The sequence below is a fragment of the Solanum pennellii genome, chromosome 4 (genome assembly GCF_001406875.1).
Source record: "Solanum pennellii chromosome 4, SPENNV200".
NCBI lineage: Eukaryota > Viridiplantae > Streptophyta > Magnoliopsida > Solanales > Solanaceae > Solanum > Solanum pennellii.
Window position 1 is genome coordinate 60,237,986 of NC_028640.1, and position 22,474 is coordinate 60,260,459.

Here is a 22,474-nt window from a genome sequence, read left to right on the forward strand (position 1 = left end):
TCAAATGTGATGAGTAGATTTCCTTGTTGTGCTGTGTTCCAAATTTTATCCACTATCCTTCTACGCTAAATTCACGGGGTTACAAGCTATAATTTGCCCAAGTAAGTTGTCCAATTTTTCTTTTTTGGTTTTACGTACTTAGATTTGTCTTTGTTCAGCAAAATAGGATTATAATTTGCCTTTTTATTCTATGTTAGGATCCAAGAGTCCTTTGTCCCGCTGCAGGACTTCGATAAAGGCAAGGATGGCTAAATCTCCAAGAACTGTGAGGTTTGCCTCACTATTTTTCTTATTAGCACTTCCATGAGATGTCATGGCTTTCTCACTTGCAAATACAAGCTGAATTATCGAGTTCAAATGAATATTGACAAGTTTATGATTAATTGGTATGTACAAAGAGGTTGCAAGAGGATCCCTAAACCCTAATCCCTAAACCCTAAACTATTTCCCACGTAAACAAAATTGGTACTTTTTTTATTGCTTTCACCCTGATCTCCCTAGCTACAATGTAAGAAATGATCTATTCCACTGTATTTCCCAGAATAACCAGTCCCATTCATAGACCCGACAATAGTCAAAACTCTTCCATGATGTTACCAAAAAATCTACTCACAAGAATCTCCACTCATAAATGGTTCCTCTCATACCTCCATATCTACTTTCGATAAAGGAACTAACCCACCAAACAAAAGCATGAAGAACAACACACCAAGGAAGCTAACACTAGCAACCTTCTTTGTTTTCACCTCACTCTTCTTTTTCTCCACTTTGTTTCTACTTGTTGATGCGGGCACTATTGCCTATGGTTTCAACTTTGGAATTGAAACCAATGTCACTATCCTAGTTGCTTCATCATATAAGGTGGTGTATATGACATCCATGGAGGAGGATGGGAATACATCCTGGGGGGTGACTGCATTTGAGGAGCTACACCACTACCTCCAAGTTGTGCATTTTCTGTTGTTTCATAGGATTTATTTGCATTCAAATGTTGAATTTGTGAAAAAAGTATCCTAACTCCTCAACATAATGCTGTTTTCATTGCCTTAACATGTGAGCACTTTCCCCTTTTTTCTAGCCGTCTTCTTTTTTTCCTCATCATTATTAACATTATCACTCAAGAAAAATATAGTGAATTTTTGGTGTTTGTTTACATTATTCGAGTCTTCACTATGTTATTTCCTTTTCAACAAATAACTACAATTACTTATATTAGCATTGAGTTTCTGTTCTACAACTCCACCTTTTGCTGAATTACTTCCTAACTTCGGGGTAGAATGTAGCAATCTATTAGAACTCAACAGATTATTCAACCCTTTTGAGAGATTGGAACCACAATTCGCTGATGGCACGTTCAAGTACCCGGAGACATTGGTAAAAACCTAGTGCAACAACACAAACACTTCATCCAAAAATCTTGAGCTGCTCCAACTACGAAGTAGCCCTGGCGATAACATGTACTTAACCTTCTCAACTACCGCTTCCTGATTGGGGGCAAAATTTCTCATTTCGCCCGACGTCAACTTGAAATTTCTATAATAATTGCTATAATTCCTAATTAATTCATTGTAGGTTGACTAAAGCAATTAGGGTCCATATGAAGCAGGTTTGATCCCGTAGCTTCCCCTTGACAATCTCTCGAGGTTGACTTGATATTTCCAAAAGGATCATCAAAACTCCCTATTGGTTACCAAAGATATTTGGGTCCATCTGACCCGAGTCCAAACCCGACTCCAGCCAAAGATAGTCAGTCATGTATCTAGGTGTTTGCATAATGCATCATTATGGGTAGGGTTTCGGAAAATATCATTAAACGATGCATAAAAAAAGATGTCATCAGTTAGGAAATTAATGTTCCAAAATTTCATTAAAAATCCTCAATATTTTCTTGATATGTTGTAGTTGACGTGTAGGGCGTAAAAAGTATTTAGCAATTGATCAAAGATTTAACGAGAGACGGAGTAGGAATAGAGAGGAAATTGTCATTTACTTTTCTTTTGTAGCTTTATCTTTTGAGATTGTTTAGATTGATATATTAGATTTTGTAGATATCATATTTTAGAAACAAAAATTAAGATCCTTACAGTTTCAAAAAATAAATTTGTAAGGTACTTTCATCAGTTGATTATGTGTATTTTACCACTAAGAGCATGTATGGATACAAGAATCCTCTTTTAAATGATAGAACCTTGAGGAAAGATTGCTATTTTTCAATGAAGTAAGGGATGTAAGTATGTGATCCAAGAACTATTTAGTTCTATTTATTTTCTCTATGCCTCTTATTTCACACATGGAAGTTCATAATCTAGAGTTCAGTGACTAGTATATCTTATAAAAAAAATGAATCTTTCTAGTTAAATCAAGAACACCAGGTAACTAAGAAAGAAAGTTGAATTTTAGAAAACGTCCCACACATGACCGCAACATTTTTTTAAGTCCTACACATGAAATCAACATACTTTTTACGTCCTACACATGACCACAACATATTTTGTATGTCCTACACATGACCGCTACATTTGAAAAAAACATCGATAATTTTCAATGAAATTTTAGAAGTTAAATTTCTAAATTAATGACATTATTTTTTATGCATCATTTGATGATACTTTTCCATACCCTATCGATGATGATGCATTCCAAACGTCTAAGTACATTCTTAACTGTCTCGGGTAAAAGCTAGGTTTGAAATCAGATTAGATGGGCCCAAATAGCTTTGGACAAACTTGGAGTCAACTGATGGGAAATTTTGACGATGCATCTTGAACATTTAAGTCAGCCTCGAGAGATTGTCTCGGGAAGCTCTAGGATCGAACCCATTACAGATGGGCTTTTATTGCTTATGTCCACCTGGGAATGAATTGAAGGAAATGAGGAATTTTGCTGGAAATCAGGCAGTGGAGATCTGATGGTTATGGACATGTCATCGCCGGGGCTACTTCATAGTTGGAGCAGCTCATGATTTTTGGATGAAGTGCCTCAATCGTTGCACCATGTTTCTACGGATGTTCCCGGGTACTTGAATGTTCCATCTCCAAATCATGGGTCCAATCTCACAAAAGAGCTGAATAATCTGTTAGATTTGAACAAATTGGTACATCCTTCTCCAAATTTAGGAAGTAATTTAGTAAAAGGTGGAGTTGTAGAAAATAAACTCAACGCTAATATAAGTAACTGTAGCTATTTGTTGAAAAGGAAGAAGGGTAGTGAACACTCAAACAATGTAAGCAAACACCAAAATTTCACTATATTTACCTTGAGTGACATTGTTAATAATTCACTATATTTAAGAATAGGAAAATTTTTATCATGAGTGAGGTACAACTACTAGTTGTATGAGGAGTTATTTTATTGCTATTATATTTTTTGGGACCCAAGCTTTATTGTTCTTTTTTGCCTTTTATTTCTCTTTCACATTTCTCGTTTTCTCTAGATTAATTAGGAATAAGGGAGTGTTCACTTGTCAAGGCAAATAAAAATGCATTATGTGGAGGAATTATAATATAAAGATAGCATACTTCATTCAACATTTGAATGCAAAGATATTCTATGAAATGGCGGAAAATGTAAATCTAAAGGCACAACTTGGAGAAAATGGTGTACCTCCTCAAGTGGCGCCACCCCCGGAATGTATCCCCATCCTCTTCTTATGGATTTCATTGTACAACCTTGTATGATGAAGCCACAACGACCACAAGTGCCATTGGTTCCCATTCCAAAGTTGAAACCACAACAGTAGCGCCCGTGACAAAAAGTAGCAAGAAAGTGGAGAATAAGAAGGGTTAGGTGAAAATAGAGAACGTTGCTAGTTGTAGCTTCCTTGGTGTGTTATTCTTCACGCTTCTCTTTGGTGGGTTGGTTCCTTTATTGAAGGTGAGATATGGATGTATGAGCGAACCAATTCTGAGTGGAGATTCTTGTGAGTTGATTTTTTCATAAAGCATCATGGAAGATTGTTGACTATTGATGGGCCCGTGAATGGGACTTGTAATTCTCGGAAATACGGTGAAAAAGATTATTCTCACTTTTTGGACATGGAGTCAGGGTGAAACCAATCAGAAAAGTATCAATAAGGTTGTGGATGAGTTTGTTTATGTGGGTTGTGGTTTGATCCTCTAGCACACTTTTTATATGTCCCGAAGAATGATACACTTTTAAGAATATGCAGGGGATATTCTTAAAAGGTTCAAGCCTGTACCAACCCACTAGTTCACAGTGAAAAGTTTTCAAATTTTAATGAGTTTAGGGCTGATCTAACAGTTTATAGAAGTATAATTAGTAGTTTGTTGTATTTGATAGCAACAAGACCTGACCTCATGTTCGCGACAAGTCTTCTATTAAGGTTTATGCTAGATCATTTTGGTGTTGCTAAACGAACATTGAGATATATCAAAGGAACTGTTGATTATGGTATTTGATTTAAAAAGGAAGAGCAAGGGAAATTGATGGGTTATTCAGATAGTGATTGGGAAGGAAGATTGATTATATGCTTTTGCAAAGAAGAAAGAAGTGGTTGTTCAATCTTCTGTTAAAGCACATCATATTCTCGTTGCTGGTGCAACTTATCAAGTTCTATGGTTAAGAAAGATTCTGAATGAACTGGAGAAAAATCTTATTGAACCTATTGTCATTAAGAATGACAACATCATAACAATAATTATAGTGCATAAAAAAGTGTAGTTTCATCCTATTTAGGCAAGCTGAGACGGATGGGGAAGTTACACTTGTTCATTGCAGCTTAGATGAGTAGATTGCAAACATAATGATCATGGCTCTTCCTAAGGGAAATTTTGAAGTTCTAAGGGCTACGTTGGGAGTATCCAAGAAAAATATCAAGGAGGAGTGTTTGAAAATGAAATATTTTTTTGATAATTCTTTGTAAAGGAAAGGTCGCCTTGTTTTATGGAATATGTCTTGTAAGAACATACACTAGTGGTTCAATAGGTATGGTTTCCACTAAATTTTTTTAAAAGCTTTTATAGCTCTACGTGTGTTTGCATTATGTAATTTTAAAGCCAATGATGACTACGACAAAGACAGAGGGAGAGATTTCAAAAAATCCGATGTATAATGTTATCGTTGCAATAAATTTAGTCACTCTCATTCTGAATGTCGTACTAGGATGCCTAGTGAGAAAGAAGAGAAGTCAAATTTTGTTGAGGATAAAGAAGGAGAAACCTCGTTAATGGAGGTTCATGCTAAAGTGAGTCCCGGGAGCAAGTTATTTTGGTATATATGTGAATACCGCCAGTTGTAACAATATGACTGGAAGTAAGTCTTCTTTTACTAATTTAAGCAAAAACGTTTAGTCAACAGTTAGTTTTGGTGATCTATAAATAGTTAATATGATGGGAAAGGGTACAATATCAATTTTAGAACAAAAAATAGGTGTGTGGAAGTCATATCAAATCTGTTGAGAGTTGTCCCTGTCAGCTGTTACCAAAAAGTAAATGTCATCATGTTAAGGAATGATACATGTGAAATTTCTAGTCCCCCTAGACGATTTGTTGACTTTGTGAAAATGAGTCAAAACACATTGTTTCCTTTGAATATTGAAAATGTTCAATCTTGCTACTTGGCAGAAAATGAAAATTCCTTCATGGTTGTGGCATTTTTTATATGGTCATTTGAATTTTGGTGGCTTGAAGATCCTTCAAAGGAAGAGTATGGTGACGGGGCATTATGAAATTGTTGTTCCGTCTCAAGTTTGTGAAGAATGTGTTGTTGGAAAACAACTTCGTTTCAGTTTCCTAATAGTAAGTCATGGAGATCCAAGGAGGTATTAGGCCAGTACACTCGGATGTCTGTGGGCCATTAACACCAATCTCTAATGGGGGCAAAAGGTATTTTATTACCTTTATTGATGATTATTCGAGGAAGACTTAGGTGTACATTCTGAAAGAAAAATCAAAGGCTTTTAATATATTTAAAAGCTTCAAAGTGTGTGTGGAGATTGAGACTGGAAGGGCCATTAAGAACCTTCTGATAGATCACGAAGGAGACTCGTGACATTTTGAAAGAGCTTAGAACAACATATACACCACAGTAAAATGGTGTGACCGAGAGGAAAAATAGAACCATTCTTAACATGGTTCTTAGCTTGCTGGCTCAGGGAAGACTTCCATAGGAATTTATGCCAGAACGGTAAAATGGAGCATTCTTATCTTGAACAGAAGTTCCACTGTTTCTCTTCGAGATGTAATACCCGAGAAAGTGTGGAGCGGAAGTAAACCGGCAGTAGACCACTACAAAAATTTTTGATCCATTGCTTATGCACATATTCCAAAAGAAAAAAGAAAGAAGCTTGATGATAGAGATGATAAATGTGTTTGTCTTGGTGTTAGTGAAACATGGTGTGCTAGCATTTGATGTAAAAATGAGGTTGCAGCAGTTGTACGTGTGCCTATTCCACCTAGGAGATATGGTGTGTTGACTCAGGTAAAGGATGAGCTATCCTATGTAACTGTTTACAACGATTGTAGGGATGTTTTTTTGTTAGATATGTACGGAGGAATGGACATGAGTATGAATCGTACTGTGTGAGTAAATCTTGGACGCAAGAAGTCTAAACAACAATTGGAGAAATATCCCTTTGTTGACAATGGTACTGTGTTGTGTTGCGTATTACCGTGTATAAACGGTGGTGATGACATAGTGGTGTTCTACAAAACTGAAAGGATATATATTTATTACCTGAATGGGAAGAAGGTGGAGACTATTATGACTCCAGCACAACTAAATCCTAAGAGAAGATTCATACCATACATAAACAGCCTCGCTCTGATACATGAGCTGAAAAAGTAGTTGTTCTGTCAAGTAGAATTCTCATGTTTAATTTCATCCTCTTTTGTTTTTATATGACTTGGATTGTAGATTAAGCTGTTTTTCGTATAGACATGTTTAGGATTGCCAATATAGTTTGAACGTTTTTTTCCTCCACTCATTTTTAATTATTTCTTGCTTGATTGCATTGTTTTACTTGTGAGTTCCTTTCTAGTGTTACTGTTTAAATTTGACGATGGAATGTGTGGTATGATCAACACATTCCACTTTCATCAGAACGGAACTCACAAGTAAAAACACACAATCAAGCAAGAAATAACTAAAAATGAGTGATGGAAAAAACGTTCAAACTACCTTGGCAATCCAAAGCATGTCTATCACAAAAAGAACTTCATCTGCAATCCAAGTCATATAAAAACAAAAGAAGATGAAATTAAATATGAGAATTCTACTTGACAGCAACAACAACAGAACAACTACTTCTTTTTGCTCATGTATCGCAATGAGGCAGTTTGTGTACGGTATGAATCTTCTCTTAGGATTTAATTGTCCTGGAGTCATAATAGTCTCCACCTTCTGCCTATTCAGGTAATAAAGATATATCCTTTCAGTTGTGTAGATCACCACAATGTCATCACCACTGTTTATAAACGGTAATACACTACACAACACGGTATCATTGTCAACAAAGGGATCTTTCTCCAATGTTTACCGAGACTTCTTGTCTCCAAGATTTACGCACACACTATGGTTCAGACTCATGTCCATTCCTCCCTACATATCTAACATAAAAACATCCCCACAATCGTTGTAACCAGTTACATAGGATAGCTCATCCTTTACCTGAGTCAACACACCATATCTCCTAGGTGGAATAGGCACACGTAGAACTGCTGCAACCACATTTTTTACATCAAATGCTAGCACACCATTTTCTCCATATTCATCATACAAGATATTCAATTCTTGACAAAGAAGGTTGTGACTAGAAGAGATGTTTTTGATGAGGATTATACTTTGGATTGGATATACATCAGTATACTCCAATCCTAATTAATAATGAAGTAAAAGAAGTAGTTGCCACACCCAAAATAGCTGAAATTTCTACTGAAGCAGGTTACGATATTTCACCACAAGTTTTGAAAGAAATTAATGCTCCTGCTCAGCCTCTTAGTTGTGCTTGCATAAGGCCCACATAGATGATGAATTATAAGGTAACAACAATTCTTGTTAATGAAGATTCGCCACTTCTCTTTGTTTGTAGACTATGATCCTACAACTTTTGAGAATGCTGTCAAAGAGGAGAAATGGAGAAAATCTCACTACTACAAAAATCACTTTTAGCGGAAATTACTTATTGGCAATAATATAAATGCCGCTAAATTATCTTTTACAATCCATTATTAGCGGCAATTGACCATTAGTCGGTAATAATTGACCCATAAACGACAATTATTTTTTACTTAAAGAAATAACTAATAGACCATTTCATTGAGAGAATACCTTTTATTCCAAAATACCCCCAACATTCTGTATAGGGCTATAGCTAAACCCATTTCACTCCCAAAAACCCCCAAAATTCTAAAAAAAGGCAATTCCAAATTAGCGACGTCTTCATCTGAAGCGCAATCCGAGATTCACCACATTGGCATGAATCACCATCAATTTCTCTGAAGCTTCATCTTCTTTGTCATTGACTTCATCGTTTGTATCTCCGTTTTCTTCATCCGCCATCAACTTTCTCAATCCTTTGTCACCTCTTTGAGGTACGCCGCATTTTGTTTTATTTTTTTTGATGTGATTAGATGATGATGAATGTTTTTTGTATGAGCGATGAAATTACCATATATAAGAACTGCACTCTTGCAATGAAGTTATAGTTTGCTAAGATAGAGTTGTACTTTGTATATGGCGTGTTGTGATAAGCTCGATCTGTAAATAATTTTGTTCTGTATTTGCCTTTGTTCTATTTCAGTTTGCTTGGTATATAATGCAACAATTTGTACCTTGCTTAATGCAATCGTTGTCTATTTTATGATTTTCTTTTTCAAACCATGCTTTTACTAATATGGTTTTTTTGTGTATGACTATAAAATCATGATATAAAAGGATTAGTATATGTAGTGTCCAGAAAGTTGTGCTCTATACATTGTACTAAGCTCTAATTCGTTAATTTGTGCTCTATGCATTGTACTAATCTCTAATTCGTTAATTCGACTCCTTTTAGATTTCGCTTTCTCAAAACTTGAATTTGATTTTATTAGCCTAACATAGATTTGATGAAGAACATAGCTTAGAAAATCTGTATATATTAATTAGATTTTGTTTTCTTTTGAATTTAGCTCGAGAAGATGAGATAAAATTCTCTGTAGCTTAGAACACTATTTAAAATTTCACAACAAAACTAAGAGCAGCCTCTTGCAGGTGTGTTTCCATTGTTGTTTCCTTCAATAGTTTGTTTGCAAGTTTTCACATATTAGTATGTATATGCCTAATTCGTAAGCATGCCACTGAAAAATCATGAAATTTGTCTAATAAACTTGTACCAGAGAACCAACAGGGCATAAGAAAACTTGTGTTCTCTGCAATTGCTAGGTGCAGTAACATGACATCTTGTAGACATTTCTCCAGGAAGCCTCCTCTTGTCACTTATCCCAGCTTCAAATATTCTACAGCCTCTTAGATTCATCATCCAATGATCTGATGTTGCTTGCATAGTAATGAAATATCCAATCTCTTGTGCAACTGTCTGGATCAATAAATTTATGACCTTTTCCACAACTTGAGATAAGAATTGGAACATTCCGGTTCGTGATGGATTACAGTAAAGTTAGTAAAATGTATTTTTCTTTTAGAGGTTTGAAGAAAAATAGATAAGTAGTTAAGTTTGAAGTACGAAAAATGCGAACTAGACTTGGTAGCAGGTTGATAATTGAACAACGTCTTGATGAAGAAGTGCAGTCTTATATTCAGGAATTATTAAAAGGTCAGAGTTGCTTTCGACCCCAAACATCTGAAGATAACAATTCTATTGGCGCCATTAATGATAAATCATGTCAAGTTTGGAGATGTCTCAAGTATTCTGAAAAAGACGTTACTATTACATGGCTTATACTCATTCATCCGGTCATATATATATACGTATATATATATTAATTTGTTGAATTATTGGTCATTGTTTATATCAAGCTTAGAAATTGTACTTAATTCTTCTTCTGTTGACTGCCATAGAGTGAGTGTTGAATCATTAAATAAAGTTCGTGGACCTACTTTATTAAATGATTTTGGAATCTACCCTTGGGAAAGACAATTGTTGTGCAATTTAATAGTCTTAATCAATCAATTGGAAAAGAGGGTCGAAAGCTTGCTAGCTTTCTAGGCATCATTCCTAGAACCCCAGATTTGACACCGTTAAATGCAAATGATTGGCGAGTGGGTTTGACGAAGAAGAAAAGAAAAAATTGGTGGAGTTTGTGAGGGTATGAAAATTTTATTCTTAACAAGTATCATTTCTTTTTATTCATGATATTGTCTTTTTAACTTTTGTCTATCTTTTCAGAAAAAGTTTTCAATTCCAAAACATGGAGAAGAGTTTGTGAAAAAGTCAATAGGAAAAAAATGGAGGGACTATAAATGTGACTTAGAGTCTATGTATGTGACCAATTATAAGACCAAAGATGCCTAGATGAAAAATAGACCAAGTCACATACCAAGAGATCAATGGAGTTGTCTCATCTCGTATTGGCTTTCTGATAAAAAGCAAAGGGTAGTGATAGTTTTGTTTTATTAGTACTGGCCTGGTTTATTGAATTGTGTAACTATGTAGTTCCATATCCAAAATATGTTTGAACTGATAAATAGTCATACTATCTTAAAATGTGACTTAGCTACCGATGATCCCCCTTTCCTTGTGGCAATATTGACACGAATAAGGAAATCAGCAAGATTCAATATGCTTCTTTCATAGTCAAAAGTTATGCTAAACAAGTTTTATTTTCTCCTTTTAGAGGCGTAGTCAAACAAATATAATTAGTAGATCTAAGCAAAATATGCCTCACACTGGAGGGTCCAAAAGCATAGCAACCTTGATGAATGAACATGTATTCATGCATACATTACCTTCTATAATATTTTACAACTCATTCAATCATGACTTATTCATTTGAAATGAATTATACTTGATTAGGCTATAGATGGAATAGAGCCTACACGTGCAAAAGTCTACGTATTAACTCTTACAAAACGCAAAGATGATAGAATATTGGATGAGTAGTCTTCAAATGTAGTTGTAAGATTTCTTACCCTTTTAACTTTTAAGATGAAAGTATGAGTAGTTAATAGCACCTGACTTGATACCATTTATCTTGTCCTAAATTATAGTCTTCATTATTCTCAGAACATGATGAAAGAGAAGTTGAGTAATGGTGAGACATTTGAGGAACAATCACATGGCAATGTTCCCTGGAAAGGAGATGTGTATTCTCAAGTGTTGGGAAATGAAAAAAGTGGTTATGTTCGTGGTTTAGGACTTGGTCCAACCCCTTCTCTGTTATAGGGCAGTAAGTCTTTCTTACGAAATGTTGTTGTTGATGATTTGTGTGATGAGGCCGATATGCACATAAGCTAGAACAAGAGATAAATGAGTTGAAAGAGTTGAACAAAAACAGGATGAAGAAACGTCTTCGAAAGAAATATCTTGATAATTCTTATTTACTCATTTTCACAACGATCAAATATACTTTTGTAGCAGCTTCTACTTGACAAGAAGATCAATGATTTTCTATAGCACAAACTATCACTTGGTTTTCAAAATCTGAAAAGTATCAAACTGTTGGAGAAAAAGTTTTTGATCAAAACATATTTGAATAGTCCAAACTACATTTAGTAAATACTCTTTCGTTTCAGATTTTTTAGTGTACTTTTACTTTTATTTAGTTTAATATAAAAAGTTATTTTTTCTTTGGGTGGCGCACATCATTAAGACCATGAAGTGAAAAGACATTTTTATATATTCAACATATCCTCCATAAATTAAAATTCTTCTTTGTTTTGTAAAAATTCCATATCAAATTAAGATCAAACCAATCTATATCTATACATTTTTATCATTCTATACTAAGTAACTTAAAACACCAAATGTAGTATATTTTCTTGTTTTTATATTTTATTTTATTTATTTATGTGTATTATACTATATTATACAAAAGACAGACACATTTTGACATTGAAGGTTACAATATTTTCGATGAGTTTTATCTTTTTCAGATATGTTGTGAGCTTTAAGAAGGGTTGTGACTCTTCTATAGTGTTACGACTTTTCTGAAGAGTTGTAACCTTTCCGATGGGTTGTGACATTTTCTAAGAGTTATGACTTTTCTAATGAGTTGTGACCTTTCAGAAGGGTTGTGAGTTTTCTATAGGATTGTGAAATCTCTTTGATAACGCACAATAAGTAGTTTTTCATACACTACCCTTTGTTGCCTATTAAAAGAGGGGCTTCCTCAAATTTTAAAACTACATTTTTTAAAAAAAAAAATCTTTCTTGTTCTTCTTAAAACATTCTATTTAGTAAATCTTCTATTTTTTATGATGGAAAAATACTGTGGTACATGATTTGATATTCACGTGCAACACACGGTTACAAGTGCGTCAATACTAGTATATATATATAAGTGGGAAAAAAAGTTAAAAGTCAAAATATCAATATACCCCAATAAAGTTGAATTACTACAATAATACCATTAATAACACATAGTTAAATAAATAAGAAAATATCTAAAAAAACATATTACAGTTATGTTTTAAGTTTATGATATTTTTTATTTTTTAAAAATTAAATGAATTGGTAATAATCATCAATTTTTGTTGGTCATGAATGAAGAAATTATGGAGAATTTTAAAAGTTCCGAAAATTGTTCTATATAGACCAAATCTATATCTATATCTATATTTACCTTAAAACATGTACTCCTAACCTGAATGTTAAATTACAATAATATCCCGAACTTAGGTTGTGACTTTTTTTATGAGTTGTCGCTTTTCTGATAAGTTGTAATTTTTTTTAAAGTGTTGTGATTTTTCAATGAGTTGTGACTTTTCAAAGAGTTGTGACTTTATCAATAAGTTGTGACTTTTCCAAAGAGTTATGACTTTTTGAATAAGTTGTGACTTCTCGAAAAGGTCATGATTTTTCAACTAAGACAAAAAATATTTGTTCGTACTACTCTTTGTTGATTATAAATAGAGGGTCTTCCTCTCATTTCCAACCACAATTTTCCCAATCTTCTACTCTTCTTCTTCTTGTATTTAATTTTTTTTGTATAATTTATTATCGTTAAGTGAGTTTGAAGTTTAGTGGAATATGAGGTACCACTATTTCTGATGACATGTGTATTTCCCCTTTAGATCTTTTTTTAAGAGACATTTTTCTTCTTTTCTTCTTAAACCTTTGTTCTTCATTCATATTTTAGTCCTAACTATTTGGTGAGAACTTTGATTTGGAGAAAATAAGGTTGTTAAATTGGGGGCTCTCTTTTGTCTCTCTGTAGGGATATGTCGTCGCCGGCGACATAGTCTGACAATTTTGCTGCCGCCACCATCTCCACCTATGCCTTTGTAATTTAGCCGCCTTCACCATTATCTCCTCCACTTACTCAAATAACTCTCCGCCATTTCTTTCAAATAAAAATCCTGAAAAAGAGAATATTTATACCACCACCAAGACCACTATGAGTTTAATCTGATTAAAATTATTTTTTGGTGATTGGAGATGGTGGATTTGATTATTTTTTTTTTCAAAATTCTTATATGGGTGTTGTTAAGAAATTTACAATAATGAATCTGGTGGAGAAGTGGTAATGGCTCATCAATTTTGGGATGATAAGGGTGGAGAGATTTGGCATATGCTACCGTGCGTGCGATTGGAAATCTTGCTATAGATTGAGGGGGCTTTCTACCATTTTCTCTTCCTTTAGATCTTTCGTATGTAGCGCGCTTATGATTTTAAGTTTTTCTTTCCATTTTGGAGTTAAGGTATGGTTGTCCAAAATAAATTTGGTATGCAAGTTTTATGTAATTTTGTACTATTTTGTATTGTTATGGAATTTTTTTAATTTATTTTTGTGTTATTATTCTTTTAATTTCTACTTAATATGACAAAACATATATCAATACCTGATAAGTTTAATAATAATTCAATAGTTTAACAATATGTTTCTTCTAATATACAAGTAATTTACGTAAAGATCGCTAAAAGATTATTACTTTGAAAAAAAGATTTTGATTGTGTTACTGTATAGTCAATTAACATAGTGTTGTGAATTGTCATGCGCGGAGGCTACTCCGTTGATGTAACACGGGACCTAGGATCACGAGTGACCCCAAGCTAACCCTGAAGCTTGCATATGATAAGCATAATAAGAATCTCTATGAAAACATGAACTAATGCGGAAGCTAAGTTAAATGATAACTGAAGGTGGAGAATACCCAAAATTGATATGAATGTATATAACTTGCTAAGCGTTCAGAGATACTGCACATTCACTCAAAGCTAAAGCTTAACATAATACTATGTCTAATAAGACTCTACTGACTAGCGTTAATGGGACATGCTCCAGCTACTCCTAGAATAACTAAAAACTTAACTAAAAGACTGAATATGAAAAGAATATGTCTATTGTCCTCAAAGTATGATGACTCGTCAATGAAAATACTGGATATAAATCTATGTGTGATCTGGGATGCTGAATACTTGAACCTTCATCATGAAAGTATGTAGCGTAAAACATGTTTTAGTACTTGGAATGTACTGCATGCAGGATACAAATAATATATGTACAAATAAATAGGTTGGACAAAGCATAGTCAAGAAATGACATAATATGAACATAATGTAAATACTGAATTTTTAACTGACAAATGAGTTGAATGCAATGAACAAGTGTTGGTTATGAACATGACATGCTGAGACTGAATACTGAAGTATAAATTGAAAACCTAGTCAAATGCACTAGAGTCTGACTGTGGGAGCTACTATAAATCAACATAAAACCACGTGAGCCAAACCCAAAGTCCGATGTATACACCGTATAAAGAGGACCAAATGTACCTTGCTATGAGTATAAAGGTATGACTGGCATCATTACTAAATCTGATATCATACAGAGGGGGACGTATAGTCCATAGAGGCACGTAGTTATGGGATTATAAGGGAAGTCTGAACCCTAGTCCAACTTGCTGCTAATTCTACTGACAATGTAACATTAAAAATCTGAGGAATGTTTATTTGTTTAACTGGCCTAGCAAGTGTTATTCATGAACTAAGAAATTTTTTCACAACAAGAGTTTTGAGTTTCATGCAAGGAACCAAGCAACATTTCCAGAAAACATGATAATTCAATTAAGAATACTATAAAAACTAATTTACAACAATTCCCAAGGTCAGAAAACCCTAGGTCTAAACAATATATAAAGAATCAAGAATCTAACTGAATTGTAGGGACCTAGTGGATGCAAGGAACCCACTAGTGAAATCCCACATACCTAGTGACGAAATCTAAAGAGAAATCCTTTGATTTCGAGGGGAACTTGAAGAAAACCTTTTGCTTGTTCTTGAGAGGTTGGTAGACTTTCCTCTTCTTTTTGCTCTATGTTTTGTCTAATTTTGGTCAATAATCGATTAGGGTAAGTTCAGACTAAATTATTAGGCAGAGATTGAGTAAAACGACATAGTTTAGGATTTATATGACACTGTTTTAATGTCCAACACGTAAGGAAAAAAATACTAAAATGACCCTAACTGAAAAATCTAACGGAGGCAAACCACGACACCAATAACTGTCTGTCGTTGGGACCACGACCCATTAAGTGGGTTGATAATAGTAGTGAATCATTTGTTTACAAATTCATGAAATTGGGACATAATATCTACTCCTTTAACAAGTATATGTATATAATCAGAAAAACATTATGTATATGTGGCTGAATATATGATTTTTAATTTACAATTTTATACAGGCTACAAATTTTTTATAGTAATATGGGACAAACGTGCATCCCGCGTTCCCAAAACTAGTAAGATACAAGGTTACAGTCAAACTGAATAAAAAACAAAACAAATAAAAAGTAAATTATTAACTTTCGGCCTGAAAAATTATAATAATGTAATGGGCAAAGGGTCAAATATACCCTTATACTAAAGGAAATAGTTTATCTATATTCTTCGTTTTACTTTTGGTCCAAATATACCCCTCATGTTATACTTTGAGTTCAAATATATCCCTCTCATTATACTTTGATATAAATATACCCTTAATTTTGACAGAAAAACATGTGACAAACTCAAAATAAAATTATTTACTCTCAATTTGCTTAGAAACTCACTTGTGCAACTCATTCCCTCCGTTTGAGCTGTTATTTTCATTTTCCTATTCATTTTCTATAGGAAAAATGCATAAATATCCCCGATCGAAATCATAGAGACACATCTAAACATAACTAGAGTCCTATTACCCACCTAAACTAATTTAAAATGAAATGAATACACCACGAACGCTGACATGTCCTAGAGAGAATGCACACTCTCTTGAAGGCAAGTGATGAATGCACAAATTAGACAGATGTTATTTTTAAATTGGTCACTTTGTAATTAGTTAGTACAAATATTTATTGATAATAAAACTTATATATATTTAATTATTTTGTTTCTTTTTTTGTAAAATATTTATTTTAATTTCTTCACTTAAATTTTTTTGATTTATTATCTTTCCACTTTTAATTATTTAATAAATTGTGTGTATTTTTTAAAAAACAATTTTNACTTAAATATTTTTGATTTATTATCTTTCCACTTTTAATTATTTTTAATAAATTGTGTGTATTTTTTAAAAAATATTAAAAGTGTCCTTTAATTTTAATGTTTAATATTTTAATTATTTATTTGATTTTATTCACGTATTTCGATATCTGTTCAAAATTAACTTATTTTAAATACAAGACATATGAAATCAAATCAAAACGAAAGACAAAAAAAAACTCAATAGAAAAATAAAAGAGGAAAAATGAATGCAAGTAAAATAAAAAGTTTCAATACAAGGTAAAAAATTGTTAATTTAATTCAAATACAAGATAAAAAATAAGAATATGTTTCTTCAGAAAATTAAAAATTATTTTTTAAAGAAATTACATAATATTATTTGTAAAAAATAAAGAATTTTTTTTAATTTTATTTAAAAAAAATTTTCATTAAAAAAATTATTTACACACATGACGGGCGAGTGTGTACAAACACAACCAATTTGGGTGGTCGAAGGTGTCACATGAGTACACAAGGTGCACAAAAATACGAATAAAATTAGTTTAGGAGGTAATAAGATCTTAGTTAAGTTTAGGTGTCTCTGACATTTCAGTCATAGGCTAAGGGATACTTATACATTATCCCTTCTCTATTTTTAAACTTTTGTACTAGAAATAATAAAATAGAAAGGTGCCTAAAATACCCTTGAAGTATTGATAATGGTATACAACTACCCCTCATCTACCTATTGACTTCAAAATACCCTCCTCATCCACCTATTGACTCACAAATACCTTTCCCATCCATCTTTAGGTCCAATTTTAGACACTTCAATAATATAGACCCATTTAAACTAATTAAATAATATATTTAATTATGTGGCGCTCAACCATTGGTTGACATTTAATTATTTAACATAATTTTAAACTTATCCATTACCCACCCACTTTTAACTAAACCTGCCCCAATACTTATTGAACTCGCCAGACCCAATACAAAAAGAACCCATTCTCTTCATGATAGACATGGGTTGGACCTGCGAGATGATGGTGTTAACTAGTGAGTAGTTCGGTTTGAAAGACAAATGGGTTTCACTTTATGTTATTGAGTAGAGACTTAATTGACTTGCATTGGTATTTGGGAATATACTGCAAATAAGTTGTGTTGGCATTCTTAATTACTTAGGCTAAGAAATGATCATTTCTCTTATTACAAGGAAAAAACTACTAGTGAGTTTCTGTTTTTATTTCCGTTTTTGCCAAGAAATAATTTTATCGAATAAGCTGCACCACCAAGGAGGCAATGAGTGTATGCAGAAAATTCGCTGGACTTGACTCTTCTATGCAACCAAGGAATCAATGAAGTCCAATGCAAGAATTCTGTTTTCTTTCCCCTTAGAGCATCAGTCATTTCTGCTAAACCTATGCAAAAGATAAACTTCTTGGTGCATAGCTGGTGATAATGTTTCATTCTTTACCATTGCACATTGAACTCCGAGTCACTTTTGTTTCTTCTATGAGATCACGATTCCATTTACATTATATGTTTTCTATGGGAAGCTCTGTTAGTTCTTTTAAAGGTTCAAGTTGCTTAAGAAATAAGAGTGGGTTCTTTTTGTATTGGGTCTGGAGGATTCAATAAGTATTGGGCGGATTTAGTTAAAAATGGGTGAGTAAGGGTAGGTTTAAAACTATATTAAATAATTAAATTTCAACAAATGGTTTAGCGCCATATAATTAAAAGGATTATTTAATTATTTTAAATGGTGCTCCATTATTGTAGTGACTAAAATTGGACCTAAAGGTGGATGGAGAGGGTATTTGTGAGCCAATAGGTGGATGAGAAGGGTATTTTGGATCCAATAGGTGGATGAGGGTTAGTTGGTACTATTTTCAATACTTCGAGGGTATTTTAGGACCTTTTTTCGATAATAAAATATGCACATCACACAACATCATTGTTCTGCATTTTCCCCTTGCAAATTAAAAATCTCCATTTTATTTCTATAAAGGGAAATTCACAAATACACCCTAGACTATGACCGAAATTTAAGAGACACATCTTAACGAAACTAAGGTCCTATTACCCCCTGATCTTAGTTTTATTGTTATTTTGTGAACCTTATGTCTTACGTGACACACTCCATGATTCCACGCAATTGAGGCGCATGAGAGACATTTGAATACCACGTAAGCCAAAAAGGTGTACAAAATTACAAAAAGAAAAAAAAGTTTAGGGGGTAATAGGATCTTAGTTTAGTTAAGGTGTGTATTTGTGATTTCGGTCATAGTCTAGGGGTAGTAGTACATTTTCCCTTTCTATAAAATTAATCATTGCACCACATGTTCTTACTATTATAAAAGTACAAGAAAATTAATGAAAGTAGGGAGTCATCGATTTTTGGATGCTGAAAATTCTTAGAACATATCTCAATAATGGTTTTTCTTTGATTAATATTGACACTTTTAGAAGAGGTTAAGCATGATAATTTTTTATTTAGAAAAACCCAATTCGACAGAAAGAAAAATCATATTAGTTTTTGAATACGATAAATTATTAGCTTCTTTTAAAAAGAAGCTGCATAGAAAAGAATTCAAAAAGGACGAAATGAGTTCCTAAAAAATTAAATATTTAAAATTCGAGATGAATTATTTGATTTTGAGTTTGTCACGTGTTTTTCGTTAAAATTGAGGGTAAATTTGTGTCAAAGTATAATCAAAAGGGTATATTTGGACCTAACATATAACAAACTGTATATTTAAAATATTTCCAATAATAGAAGGGTAATATTTGACCATTTTCCCTAATATAATTGTAAAAAATATGGTTGGTAAAATTTTCTTCTTTCCAAATTGTGTATAATTGGATTTTAAAAGGAAAACAAAAATTGTTCCTATATCTAGTCAGAAATTTGATTCCTTAATTTTTGACTCCAAAGGGGCACAAAATCAAATGTCCTTTTACTGTGCGCACAAATCAAATGTTCCTACAAGAAATCAGACACCTCTCTAATCTCTATTTGTTAGTGGATCTGACTGGTAAGCTTTCTCCTTCTATTGTCTTTCTATATATGAGATTATATAAAAAAAATCCGATTTTGTTATAATTATTTTATTTCCTGATTTGTGGTTAGGGTTGATATTTGAGATGTCTTTGTTTTCAAATGTGATGAGAAGATTTCCTTGTTGTGCTGTGTTCCAAATTTTATCCATTATCCTTCTACGCTAAATTCACGGGGTTACAAGCTATAATTTACCCAAGTAAGTTGTCCAATTTTTCTTTTTTGGTTTTACGTACTTTGATTTGTGTTTGTTCAGCAAAATAGGATAGTAATTTGCCTTTTTCTTCTATGTTAGGATCCAAGAGTCCTTTGTCCCGCTGCAGGACTTCGATAAAGGCAAGGATGGCTAAATCTCCAAGAACTGTGAGGTTTGCCTCACTATTTTTCTTATTAGAAATTCCATGAGATGTCATGGCTTACTCACTTGCAAATACAGGCCGAATTATCGAGTTCCAGTTAATATTGACAAGTTTATCATTAATTGGTATGTACAAAGAGGTTGCAAGAGAATCCCTAAATCCTAAACCCTAAACCCTAAACCCTAAACTATTTCCCACGTAAACAAAATTGATACTTTTTTTATTGCTTTCACCCTGATCTCCCTAGCTACAATGTAAGCAATGATCTATTCCACCGTATTTTCCAGAATAACCAGTCCCATTCATAGACCCGTCAATAGTCAAAACTCTTCCATGATTTTACCAAAAAATCCACTCACAAGAATCTCCACTCATAAATGGTTCCCTCATACCTCCATATCTACTTTCAATGAAGGAACTAACCCACCAAACAGAAGCATGAAGAACAACACACCAAGGAAGCTAACACTAGCAACCTTCTTTGTTTTCACCTCACTCTTCTTTTTCTCCACTTTCTTTCTACTTGTTGATGCGGGCACTATTGCCTGTGGTTTCAACATTGGAATTGAAAACAATGTCACTATCCTAGTTGCTTCATCATATAAGTTGGTGTATATGACATCCATGGAGGAGGATGGGAATACATCCTAGGGGGTGGCTGCACTTGAGGAGCTACACCAGTACCTCCAAGTTGTGCATTTTCTGTTGTTTCATAGGATATATTTGCATTCAAATGTTGAATTGGTGAATGAAGTATCCTAACTCCTCAACATAATGCTTTTTTCATTGCCTTGACATGTGAGCACTTTCCCCTTTTTTCTAGCCGTCTTCTTTTTTTCCTCATCATTATTAACATTATCACTCAAGAAAAATATAGTGAATTTTTGGTGTTTGTTTACATTATTCGAGTCTTCACTACGTTATTTCCTTTTCAACAAATAACTACAATTACTTACATTATTCGAGTTTCTGTTCTACAACTCCACCTTTTGCTGAATTACTTCCTAACTTCGGGGAAGAATGTAGCAATCTATTAGAATTCAACAGATTATTCAACCCTTTTGAGAGATTGGTACCACAATTTGCTGATGGAACGTTCAAGTACCCCGAGACATTGTTAAAAACCTAGTGCAACAACATAAACACTTCATCCAAAACTCTTGAGCTGCTCCAACTACGAAGTAGCCCTGGCGATGACATGTACTTAACCATCTCGACTACCGCTTCCTGATTGGGGGCAAAATTTCTCATTTCCCCCGACGTCAACTTGAAATTTCTATAATAATCGCTATAATTCCTAATTAATTCATCGTAGGTTGACTAAAGCAATTAGGGTCCATATGAAGCATGTTTGATCCCGTAGCTTCTCCTTGACAATCTCTCGAGGTTGACTTGATAGTTCCAAAAGCATCATCAAAACTCCCTATTGGTTACCAAAGATATTTGGATCCATCTGCCCCAGGCCATACCCGACTCCGACCCAAGATAGTCAGCCATGTATCTAGGTGTTTGCAATGCATCATTATGGGTAGGGTTTCGGAAAATATCATTGAACGATGCATAAAAAAAGATGTCATCAGTTAGGAAATGAATGTTCCAAAATTTCATTAAAAAATCCTCAATATTTTCTTGATATGTTGTAGTTGACGTGTAGGGAGTAAAAAGTATTTAGCAATTGATCAACGATTTAACGAGAGGCAGAGTAGGAATAGAGAGGAAATTGTCATTTACTTTTCTTTTATAGCTTTATCTTTTGAGATTGTTCAGATTGATATATTAGATTTTGTAGATATCATATCTTAGAAACAAAAATTAAGATCCTTAATGTTTCAGAAAATAAATTTGTAAGGTAGTTTCATCAGTTGATTATGTGTATTTTACCAGTAAGAGCATGTATGGAAACAAGCATCCTCTTTTAAATGATAGAACCTTGAGGAAAGATTGCTATTTTTCAATGAAGTAAGGGGTATAAGTATGTGATCCAAGAACTATTTAGTTCTATTTATTTTCTCTATGCCTCTTATTTCAGACATGGAAGTTCATAATCTAGAGTTCAGTGACTAGTATATCTTATAAAAAAATGAATCTTTCTAGTTAAATCAAGAACACCAGGTAACTAAGAAAGAAAGTTGAATTTTAGAAAACGTCCTACACATGACCGCAACATTTTTTTAAGTCCTACACATGAAATCAACATACTTTTTACATCCTACACATGACCACAACATATTTTGTATGTCCTACACATGACCGCTACATTTGAAAAAAACATCGATAATTTTCAATGAAATTTTAGAAGTTAAATTTCTCAATTAATGAAATTATTTTTTATGCATCATTTGATGATACTTTTCCAAACCCTATCGATGCTGATGCATTCCAAACGTCTAAGTACATTCTTAACTGTCTCGGGTCAAAGCTAGGTTTTTGAAATCAGATTAGATGGACCCAAATAACTTTGGTCAACCTTGGAGTCAA

The 22,474-nt window shown here is 33.4% G+C and overlaps 2 pseudogenes; both read right to left on the minus strand.

Annotated features, from left to right (window-relative positions):
• Positions 1-183: 183 nt before the first annotated feature.
• Positions 184-8,517, minus strand: LOC114076902 (annotated as a pseudogene).
• Positions 8,518-9,301: 784 nt separating this feature from the next.
• LOC107016857 lies at positions 9,302-21,493 on the minus strand (annotated as a pseudogene).
• Positions 21,494-22,474: the final 981 nt, after the last annotated feature.